Source organism: Balaenoptera musculus, chromosome 5 (assembly GCF_009873245.2).
Source record: "Balaenoptera musculus isolate JJ_BM4_2016_0621 chromosome 5, mBalMus1.pri.v3, whole genome shotgun sequence".
In the NCBI taxonomy this organism is placed as follows: Eukaryota; Metazoa; Chordata; class Mammalia; order Artiodactyla; family Balaenopteridae; genus Balaenoptera; species Balaenoptera musculus.
The window spans coordinates 28406866-28419040 of NC_045789.1; the positions used below are offsets into that span (position 1 = coordinate 28406866).

General features: G+C 39.4%; 1 pseudogene; it reads right to left on the bottom strand.

Moving 5' to 3' along the window:
* Positions 1-5850: 5850 nt before the first annotated feature.
* Positions 5851-7098, bottom strand: LOC118895972 (annotated as a pseudogene).
* Positions 7099-12175: the final 5077 nt, after the last annotated feature.

The window sequence follows — 12175 nt, forward strand, 5'->3', positions numbered from 1 at the left end:
ACTCCTCTTCCAAGCTTCCCATGAACCACCAGAGCAGGAATAGGCTGGAAGGAAATCAACATGAAGAATCAGTCCCCAAACCCTTTTATACACTCTGATGGCTTGAGACTTAACTCTTAAAATGTGGAAGGCACAGAAGGAAAAAAAAAAAGAAAGAAAGAAAGAAAAAGCAAAGCTACAGATGTCTCCTCCACTTTAAATTAGGTAGGTATTAGAGTTCCTCCAATCTTTCCTATCTGAACTCTTCTGCTCTCACATTCTTTTCCACTCCCCTTCTTCCCATCTCACCATTACCATCATCATTTCCCCCTTCCTCCTCCCCCTCCTCCTCCTCTTCACTTTCCTCCTCCCAATCCCTTCCTCTTCCCAGCACTGTCTTAGAGAACCTGAATTGTGTGCAAAGCTAGGAATGAGAGCTCAAGCAATTTCACAGCGAAAGGATTCTAAAAAGTGATCAATAGAGCGTAGATCCCAGTACAGTTGACGGTGTCTTTGAAGATGATGCGGGGATGTGTGTTTAGGGAGCATATAACGCAGATGTGGGTCCCAGTGAAGGAGAAAGTTGTGGCTGTTCTGGGTATCTCAGTGGGTGTGAGGTGCAGGTCTAGGGAGATGAGGCTGAATGATCTTCTTTTGTGAACCTCTTTAACCATGTGGAGGAGATGCCAAGGACGTCTTTTACTCTTTCGGTTGAAGAAGAAGCACACATTGACTCTAGAAGCTATCATATTTACTACCTAAACACATTGACTTTTAGATGGAAATGCCATCAGTTGTCTCTGCCCAGTTCTCTTGCAGATCTATTAATCATATCCACAAGGATTGCCAAAATGGCAGGGCTCTCTTCGCTTTTCAGTTTATACAGAACAGAATCATTTACATAAAGTCCTTAAGGCAAATAACTGTTGGGGCTCTAATTTATATCTGATCGAAAATTAGCCGTCATTATGCGCTCCATTAGCAGCGTCTTTAATGTGCTTCTGAGCACCATTTGTCAAGCGGCTTGTTAATATCTTTCAAGTCTTTAAAGTTGAGAGCTCATTAAAGAGTACGGTCTGTTATTGATGTAATTTAGATGAGTTTGGAAGAGCAAGTACACCATGCCTTGAATGGGCAACCTCCAGAAGCCAGGGCAAGGGGGCATGTGGTGGCCAAGTTCGCTATTAATGATTTCCCAGAAGGCTTCATGCTCCCTTGATGGAAGATTTCTGGATCCTGCAAAGGTGTTTTGGAAGCCCCCCCACCGCTCCTTGACCTGGATGTAAGTCATTCATTTCTCTGGGAAGGAGTATGTTTGTCTTCAATGTTTCTTTTCTTTTTTTTTTTTTTTCTTCTCATCTATTCACTGAACCTTATGAGGTTTGGGATGGGGAATATGAAAAAAATGGGCTCTAATCTAAAATCCTTTATAAGAGAATTTGCCAGTTTTCTTTTCTTTTTTTTTTCTTCATACCTCCATCCCTCACTTAGTGCCTAGTTGTTTACTTCCTGAGGTTCTGCCCTTTATTCCACAGGATGGAGGAAGTAAATATCCATTGAGAAAACCATAGGCCTAAAGACAGAGCTACTGCCCCTGAACCTATTTTGACACAGGTATAGTAAACCCACTTAATTATGTACATATTATTACATTATCTATCAACCACACCATCAGAAGAGCATAGAGGCCAATAAATTACCTCAGTTATTTATCTGAAAATCTATATATTTTGTCATTTTATTTTCTGGAGGAGATTATGTTAGTGTAACACAATAAAGACAAACATTAGTACAGCCAGAAAATTGCAAGTGAGTGCAACGATAATTCCACTAGACGGAATAAATAACAGAAAGCTGCATTTTGTCCTGAATTTTCTGGTAGGTTAGATCAGCCTCCTTTGGATTCAAGTACTGAGCGTATCTGTGAATCTTGCTATCAGGGGTTTGTTTGTAAGATATTGCACCCCATTCTAAATCTCACATTAAAAGAAAAGCATTCCAACCACCATGATTTTTTAACCCCGCTTCTTATCACTACTCTAAATTCACTTCCCCTCCTGAGACCTTCTGGGAACTCAGAGATTAATGCAAGATAATGAAAGACATTAGGCATTTTATTCTCTCCTCCAAATTTCTAAGATTCTTTCAGCCTTAGCTTGTGTGTGAAGATAGCTCTACTTTATCAGATTAAGTAAAAAATAAAACCAAGAGTTTAGGAACTGGACCTGGATGGGGTTGGTTCAAATACCTCAAAGTCTTTTTAGGGAAGACCCATCTCCCCCTTTACCCCCTCTTCCAAGAATAATCTTATTTTCATCATTTGTTAAACAGTTTATTCTTACACTCCACACCTTAAAAGAGTTCATCACATACACACGGAGAAAGAGAAGAGAGAAAGATGTAATAGGATCAATCTAAGGACATATTGAGGTCATATAACAGCACAAATATTCTCAAGTGCTCTGTATAATGTGCAGTGGGGATTTTGGGCAGTTTTATTGTGTGGTAGGATCCTCATCTCCGTTGTTTTTTACAGGATTCCTTCAGGCTAAAGTAATAAAGCGAGTAATTAGAATGCTAAAGACAGATGTAAATAACAGGAATGAGACAGCGGTGACAGATGAGCGGCTGGGTCAGGAAAGAGCCCGGTTGGTGTAAATGACACCGCTTCCTCGCTCCCGATCCCCTCCCCCACCCCATTCCCTTTTTCTCTTTCGGCCTCGCTGTCCTCCCAGCCGTGGCCTTAGGCGACCGACCGGGGACACACCGGTCGAATTGCACTCGGGAGGCGCAGCGCGGCTGCCGGGTTGGACAGCCGCGCGGGGGGCGTCTCGGGAGCCACAGGCTCACCCACCGATCGGCCGCGAGGCGGGCGCCAGTCGGGTGCCAGGGCCTTCCCGGGGTCCCTCCCTGGCCGCCAGGACTGGGAGGTCGCCGCAGCCCCCGGTCGCGCAGTCCGCGCCTCCCTGCAGCGCCCCCGCCTGCGCCCCGCCGGGGACCTCGGGCGCGATGGCTGAGCGCCGCAGCCGCTTCGTCCTCCCATCCGGCCGGCTGCCCTCGGGCCTTTGTCGCCTTTTCTCCCAAACCTGAGCGAAGAGGCCTGGGAGGTGCCTTCACCGCCCACTTTGGCGGAGGAAGACGGGCCCGCCCAGGCGTCTAGCTGGCCATACGGCTGCGGCCCGATGCCCTGGAAGCGGCCCAACTGCGCGCCGGGGTCTCCAAGGCCCTTTTCCTCCGGTGACTCCCACCCTGGAAGTGCATTGTAGGGCTTCCTTGGACTCCCCAAGGCCACCCCTGGCAGAAGCCAGCCCTTCCTGTTGTAAATGTACAAATTACCCCACGAAGAACCGGAGAAAAGCAACTCACCTTGCCTTTTGATTAAAAGATGTAGCAGCAGTTTGCCTTTCCCACCCCTGACCTATCAACAGCGAGACGCGTAGGAGAGCAAATACAGTAATTAGTAAGTGAATGCATTTCATTCCTTCGCAATAATTTAAATAGACCGGAGCAGCCTGGTCCCAGCTTGTTATATGGAAGTTTAAAAATGTAAATCCTACTTAACCACTATCTTTGGCGTTAAAGAAGGAAGAATAATCAGATCTCATCCAAATCTCATTAACAGGTCGTTTAGTCACGAAAACCTCATAGATAACTTTACGGGTCTGCTTTACAGAAAGACCTCTTATTCATTCTTAGAGGAGCCTTAGCCCTAAAATTGGGGCCTATGCAGGTATGAAGATTCATTTTAAGGAAAATGACAATTCTAGGGACACTGCTGCCCTTTGGAGTGGCATTGGTTAAGAGTAGACATAAATGAGCATTCATCCTCACCTTCCCGGTTTAGCTTTAGAGCATTAAATGCCATCAGTATTCTTCAGATTACACACACACACACACACACACACATCAGACAAACAAAAAACTCTTGAGTGAGCCAAATTGGCCAGGAGGCAGCTCCAGTCTCCCCTGGTAATGTTGGTACTGGGGTAGGTTAGCAGGTGCGTATGAAACACAGTGACGTACATGTCAGCTGAGGAATTCCCCTGTTCCTTCCCAGATTGTTAACATTAGTTATGCCTATCAGCAGACTAAGATGACCATTCTTCCAGACTTTTAAAGGAGGCTTGTAAATGGTAGGGCAAAATGAGAAATGTATATTTATTAATTTGGGTCTTAATTTTTAATACCTGATCAATAAATATATTTTCATCATTTGTATCAATAAATGCAATGGATGCATTTCTGAACCTGATTCCTGCCTGATTCAGACTGATTATTATTTTGTTTTGAGTTAACATTTTATTTTTAGACAACTCTCTCTTCCTTAAAAAAGAAAACACTGAGGAATGTCTGTGAACTGTTTATGAAGCTGGTGATGACGAGCACTGTTCCTCTTAGGCTCTTAGGTCAAATCTATAGGGCAAATTTTTGGAGGCTTTTGTTAAGTCTATACTTGATGAAAGTGAGTATTTCAGTTAGGCATGACTAAAGAATGAGAGCTCCTTCCCAGATGAAAAGTTTATCAACATTGGTGGGTATTGATGAGGGATCACCATAAATTTGTGGAAAATTGGTAGCCTGCTTTGCATGATATATATTTTTCTATCTTTAGTAACTGGAGGTCTGATCAATTTTAAAAAGTCTGACCTTGGAAAACTGAATTGGGTCAAAAACGAATGCTCATGAAGAAACATATGGGACTAATGGATAAATTCCCTCTGTTTATGTGTAGCCTCAGGACCTAAAATGCAGGTCTGATCTGAAATCTTGATCTAGTCCTCTGATAGCAACCTTCACTTATGCACTTGTGAAGCAGCTTCATACATTCCGACTAAGAATCAGGCTGGTGCTGCTGGTGGTGCTAGAAGGTGGTAGGTTATCATGTAAATATGTGATGTAGCCACATTCTGGGTGTGGATTGCTTATTGCTAAGGTAGCTATGCAACTGGAAATGAGGAGAAGCAGAAGGAATGGTGGAAAAGAGTTAGAGGTCATGCTGGCTTGGATCACTTTTGTAGGAGGTGAGAATTACTTTTGGGTTTCCTTTTATTTCATGAAGGACCTTTACTGTGTGCAGAAATATTTTCTGTTAGAGAAATTGCCAATGTTAGGTTGTGACTCATTAGTGGGTAATGAACTTAATTTAGTGGATTGTGACCAGCATAAAGAAAAATTTAAGAGAATGAAATAGAATAGAAACAATCAATTGGATCTCATTTTGTGAGAACAAGCTTTGCTTCATGAAACTTGTTTTACTTTTATTTATATCTGTATGTTTATATTGTGCCATAGTTTAAAATATATATTTTTCAATTTTTTAAAAATTTTATTGAAGTATAGTTGATTTACAGTGTTAATTTCTACTGAACAGCAAAGTTGACTCAGTAAAATGTATTTCTTATTGTGTGTTTTAGTCAAAAACATTTGAAAACCATTGTTGTAGGGTCTACATCCTGTCCTGCTTTCTCTGAGAACTCTTTCTGGGTTATACAAGCCCCTAATGATTCATCAGTCCCTTTGCCTTTTATCACTTATTTGTGCCACATATTTGATGCCTTTCTAATGCTTTCTTGTATTAAACTTCTCATGTGTACACGTCTTTTCTGTGTAATTGAATTTAAACTTCTTCAAAGTTGTGAATGTTAGGCTTCTTTGTATACTTAATTCTTGGTCTCTAAGGTAACACTGTACACATAATGACTAATCGGCAAGCAAGTCAGATCTCAGCTCATATGTCATTTTTCAGGGATGCATTTCTTTTTTTTTTTTTTTTTTTTTAGTTCTGCTATATTTGTTAAATGGCTCTTGAAGTATTTGATTCTTGGTTGAAGGTAGAAGATATCCACATTGGTATAAAGGGAGTAGTTATTTTCAGAAGTCTTTTTATAAATCACTCTTCTTGAGAAGTTCTCCTTTTCGAGACTTATCCAGGTTTTCAAGAAACTGCTCAAAAACTTTTACAAAAGGAGCTAGACTGGTCTTCTTATAATCTCTGGTTCTATGTTTGATATCAGTTTCAGCGCTATTCTGTTTTTCTTCTTAATTAGTGGAATTAACATCCAATTCATGGCAAATGGAACTTATGGTTGGGACAGTAAATGGATCAAACTGATCCACTTTCTGTAAATCAATAGGCACAGAAATGCAACCTGTTTTAGGATGAACACTAAAAGGGCTCTTCAGTAAATGATTGATTCGTTTGCTAACATTAAAATCCAGTTGTGGAAAACAGTACTGGAGCATGATCTCCCACTCAAGCCAGGGTCATTTTTGCTGTTATTCTGATACCTGCTGGCTGCTTTCTTTAAATGCCCCCAATGCTGAAGTGAATTGTGATGCTTTTGGAAGCTTTGTTGAAGTTCATCATGCATTGTTTCAGGAACAAGGGTTAAAATCTTATCCCAGTTTTCTTTATTCTCAAGAATATCTTAATCAACCAAAGCATATTCTTCAAAGTATTTTTCATTATATTTATAGATTTTCTGACAAAAGGGTGAATTTTTGTTACTTAGATGAACTTTCTTTTTAACGTCCTGACCACCCTTTACAAGATTCAAATATTCAAATATCCCAGAACGTACTGCAGAGGACAGTTTTCTAACTGATTCATCACAGACCCAAAAATGAACATCTCTCCTTCCGGAATATACCCGGAGATGATGTTTAAATCCAAAGTCCTCCTTCAATGCTCAGTTGATGATGTATATGGCCATCGTCATGAGGGTCCAGCACTTAGAACACGTCTGCACAACTACAGTGTCTCCTCACATCGTCATAGTCTGTCATGTCAATGTCAAACACCAGTTCTTTTTCCTGAGCCTGGAAAGCTCCCAGATGCACTGTATTGTGTTGATTTGGTCTGTGGGAGTATACTAAGCCTATATCAATCTTGTATGGATTCATTTTCTGCATCTCCTTTTCCAGATCACTCTGGTTGTTGAAGGATTGGTATTGAATGTAAATATCACCTTTCAATGTGAATGAAAATTCATGATGTTGCAAGTAATTCTTTACCACTCCGCCATAGTTGAGCCAGTGATAGTACTGGGCTTAGGGAAAGAGCCTCTGGTAATAAAGCTTAAGCAGCTTGCGCAGCTGGGTGAGGTCAAATGCCTTCATGGAGCGTGGAACTCAACTCAGGGAGTGATGCATTTCTTAAACCTGTTCTCTGCCTCTGCTCTAAGCTAGATCATGTCCCTATTACTGGCTCTCAGAGCATTTTATTTTTATTTATTTTATTATTTATTTATTTATTTTTCATTTTATTTATTTATTTAACATCTTTATTGGAGTATAATTGCTTTACAATGGTGTGTTAGTTTCTGCTTTATTCTCCTGGCACTTTGTAATGCCTTCATAACAAGTACTGGAGTTTGAATATAAGTATTTGGGTGACTAGGTAAACTGTTTCCTCCACGAAAGAGTCAACTTCCTCAAAGTGGACAAGATCTGTCGAGCTCACTTGTACCGAGCACAGTACTTGGCACATGATGGGCACTCAATAAATATTTGTTGACTGACTGATTGATTGACGGGCTAAATGACTTAAAGAATGACCAGTAGTTCTGGCAGAGGCAGCAGGCCCATTCTTACTTGTTATCAGAAAGATGTTTTGCTAATGAATGTGAGATGAGAAAGAAAGACTCAGATCTAATGATTTGAGGAAGTTAGAGCTTTGTATGGGGACATTGTTGTTTTTCTTCAATTGTGCTATCAGCACCTTATTTTTGGTTTGCCTGTACCTGGCTATGGAAGTGTGTCTGTGAAGAAACAGCTATGTGAATGACACCTCCGGATCTTTGGATAACTGCTACAGAGAAAATGGATTCTACTGTATGAGGTTCAGTTTGTGACATACATAAGAAATCCCCCTTAGAACTTGTAAGCTGTTTCTCCTTTTTGATAGACTGACAGTCTTCTTTTTATTAGATAAATAAGAGCTGCTACCCCTCTGTTTCCCTCTTTGCCTTGGCTCATAATGCAGACCTAAGATTTGGGTTTAAATGCAATAGGTTTTTTTCAATATGTGTATTTTGGGAATATGTATTTATCTTCTCTTTCTCCAGCCTTTTATAGCTTGCTTTTTTTGCGGTTTGTCTTTTATTTATTTATTTATTTATTTATTTATTTATTTATTTATTTATTCATTCATTTGAGATTATGTGCTTCTGGTTTAATTATACCTATGTTAGAATACTGTAGAGGAAATGGTATCAGCCTTGGTGTTGGAAAGACCTGGGTTCAAATTCTGAACAAATTTGGATGGTAATACTTCCTAGCTATGTGATCCTGGAAAAAAACACCCCTCTGTGTCTTAGTCTTCTCATGTGTAAAATGAGACCAACACTACTTTCTTCATTGTTTTAATTATTATCTGAGTTATTAGCACAGCGTTCAGCACATTTTAGGTACTCAGAAAACATTAGTTCTGAGTACCATTTATGGTGTATAACTTCAAATCCTTTTTGGAGGGAGGTAAATAGGATCCGTGATAACCAGAGGGTTTGGTGTGTTAATGTTACATTTTCTATTATTTTTGAGAACTTGGGAAAATAATCTTGTTTCTCTCAATCACTTTATCTACAAAATGAAGAAAATAATAATTATATACTACCTCAGGGAATTATTTGTTAATACTATTGATGTGCACAATATTTGAAGATGCTCATCTATTGTCTCAAGGATAATCTTGAAAAGGATAAAAGAGATAATTTGATATGCTGAGAAAGTCATTTCTAGTTTCAATAATTAGGTTTTTGTATTAATCACGTAAAATGTATTTTTTTTAAAAACTAGCGTTTTAGGTGGAAATTCATCTTATGTTTCTTGAGAAAATTGAAGATAAAATAATTCACATTCTATGCTATCCTAAATGGTTATAATGTAGAACCAGGTATCAGAAACAAGTCAAATGTCTGGTATCTAGGAGGTCGATAACCAGGGAATGAGACACTAGTATCTGATGTTCCAGGTAACCAGGAGTTCAATGTGTAGAGTATGAAGGTAGTTCAAAATATGATTCCATCAACAGATGCATAGAAAGGAAATTAACAGGGTATTTTTCTCTAGTTTCCTTTACACTTTTTGGGCTTTATATATGAACCTATGGTTATAGGTGTATTCTGGAAGTAATTGTCATTTAGGGAATTCTGCTATTATATTTATGGTTTGAGTGAGATATGAGACCTTGTTTTTCCCATTATATGATTTTTTTAAACCAAGATTCCTGGAATTACTATATTAATGAGTAAATTGAACATTGAAATCATTAGTTTAACAAACTTTGAGTTTCAGGTATTTTGAAAGATGCTGGGGATAAAAGACATATTTTATCTTTGAAAAGTTCATGGATTTGTGGGGAGAGAGACACCTGAAGAAGATGATGAGCAAATGGTGAGAGCCGTGGAGTCAAGTCCCACGTGCTCTGGCAGGAGGGAAGCTGGAGCAGCAATTTACATTTTATCAGATAGCGGTTTATACCAACCCACTCTTCCCTTCACCCTGCAGCACATACCCTGAAGTGACACAGGTAGGATGAAGAATTTCCTTTCTTTGGATCTTATTTTGGCTTATGTGAAACTATAAATATTTGCTAAGGTCAAGTGGAGAAATGAGATAACTGTCATGGAGGTTCAAGGAAAGATTCTGTTTTGCCATTGAACTTTGTATGCCTTTGCCATTTCAACTAACATATTTTTTAAAAAAATAATTAATTAATTAATTTTATTTTTGGCTGTGTTGGGTCTTCTTTGCTGTGCGTGCTTTCTCTAGTTGCAGCGAGTCGGGGCTACTCTTCATTGCAGTGCGCGGGCTTCTCACTGAGGTGGCTTCTCTTGTTGTGGATCACAGGCTCTAGGCACACGGGCTTCAGTAGTTGTGGCTCATGGGCTCTAGAGCACAGGCTCAGTAGTTGTGGCGCACGGGCTTAGTTGCTCCGCGGCATGTGGGATCTTCCCGGACCAGAGCTCGAACCTGTGTCCCCTGCATTGGCAGGTAGATTCTTAACCACTGAGTCACCAGGGAAGTCCCTAACATGCTTTTTGATACATATATTTGCTCAAGAATTTTAGGTTTACCCACATTTACTGTAAACATTCTTGGCTCAGCAAAAACAATGCTCCATCCCCTATCCCTTTAATGAGAATCGATCATTTCTTTTGGTTTCTAGAAAGCAGAATATTAGAACTAGAAAAGATTTTCCTTTATTTTACAAAAATGGTAAAATGGTTTTATGTTTAGAATCAACACAGTTTTGAGAAATTTAATAGGTCATCAACTGGGCAAAGTTTCTCTTTTACTCTCTTTGTGGAGCTGTATGATTGTATTTTCTGTGCTACTGCTTCAAAGATGGTTTCACTTTTATTATTTGCAAAACATGTCAGTTCAATATCTGGGGAAATGTTTTGGGGCGAGAAACAGCCACTGCATGCTTTAACAATTGTGGATGTGAAGAGTGGTGGTTTTGCGTGATGAGAAACTCATACTGCTAATAAACTTAAGAAAATGATAACATGTTAGTAAGCATCAGTTATCTATTAAAAACCTATGTTTTATTTGCTTTTAACATATAGTAATCTGGCCACTATGTAATAATCTGAGCACCACATTTCCCAGCAGCTGGGGAGCTGGCTTTGGCAGCTTTGGCTGCCCTTCAGGACTTGGCTGGGAGCCAGGCCACAAGAAAAGGCCATGTGGGTGAGGAAAATTAGTTAAGCTTTTAATTAACTCACCCTTTGTTGTTGCAGGGATGGGTAGAGACTCAAATCTTCAGTTATCCTTCAAATGCTCAATAAGCCCACTTATTGAAGTAAGCGATAACACAGTTTACTGAGCTGTAGGTATGAGAGTACAGAGGTATAGCAAGGCTTTAAAAAGATACTCAGCAGACCTAGGAACCTGCAAGAATTTGTATAGAGATGAGAGATCTGAGGCATCTCAAGGAGCTGGGAGCTCTGCTCCAGTCAATTGTAGCCACCATTCTGGGCATGGAAAGCAGTTGCTTTCAAAGTAATAAGACATTTGAACATGTTCCACTTACATATTTGTATGCAGCTAACCTGGGTATTTCCAGACATTCAGTTTATTTACACCCGTGGACTATAGCCCTTGTAGGGTCCTTAGTCTGGGCATGTTATCCATACAAATCTCCTTTTAAATCCCCCAATTCTTATAGGTTACAGTTTTGAGTGGTCATATACTCAAGTGACCACCGTCTCTGAAGTCAACTTTTACATTTTTAATAATAAGAAATGTTTATCGTTCTCACATAATAGGAAGTCCTGAGAAAGGGCACTCTGAAGTTGGTTCACCCAATGAGAAATCAAAATTTTATCCCCTGAAGGCAAAGCAGGAAGAACCACACTGCTTAGTGCAATGTCAAGCATGATCTAGAGAGCAGAATTGGTCATTTGCATCTCAGACTCTTTAATGCATGCAGCCCAGCCCACAGTGTAGGTGGCTGGCGGCTAAGTCAGCTGCCTGTGACTTTTGTATTGTATTGGGAGGTTGGGGTGGAAGGTGAGGAGCACGAGTGTGTATAATAAAGATAATTTGATTTCTGTTTATTGTCTGGGAGATTTAGTAGACATTACATATGATATAAGGGATGATAAAAGTTGCCTTCCTTGATTGTATTTTTCAAATTCAAATTACAGTTTTCACTGAGCTTTTGGTTTCCAAAGGCTGTTCCCACATTACCTAAAGCTAAACAACTTATTTCTCTCCTTCCTTCACTTCTTCCTTGCTTCCTCTCCCTCCCCATACATCCTATTCCTCTTATTCAATCTCTCCCTTAAACCTCTCTTCTGTCTTTTCCTTAGGATAGATTTTATCTGAAATCTATTTTACATTACAATGGTTATTTAAGTTTTTAATTATATAGCTAAATTTTAATAGCTAAAAATTTTCTGTGAAAGTGTTAAATGAAAGTGATTCTTTTTGATTTTTATACTAGCATTTTGATTTTAGAGCTGAGCTTAAAGTCTTGGTATATATAAGAAGCACATTGGTAAACTGAAAAGTTTCAAATTCATCCTGTGAGAAGGACTCAAGGGGAAGAGAACCAGCAAGCACTAACAAAAGAGGTTGGATTTATTGTGCCCTATATTTTTGAAGCACAGTAGCTAAAGCTTTGTAAAAACACTTGCACATAATAATAAAATGTTATAGTCAAAAGAAGTTTGAGAGATGATTTAGT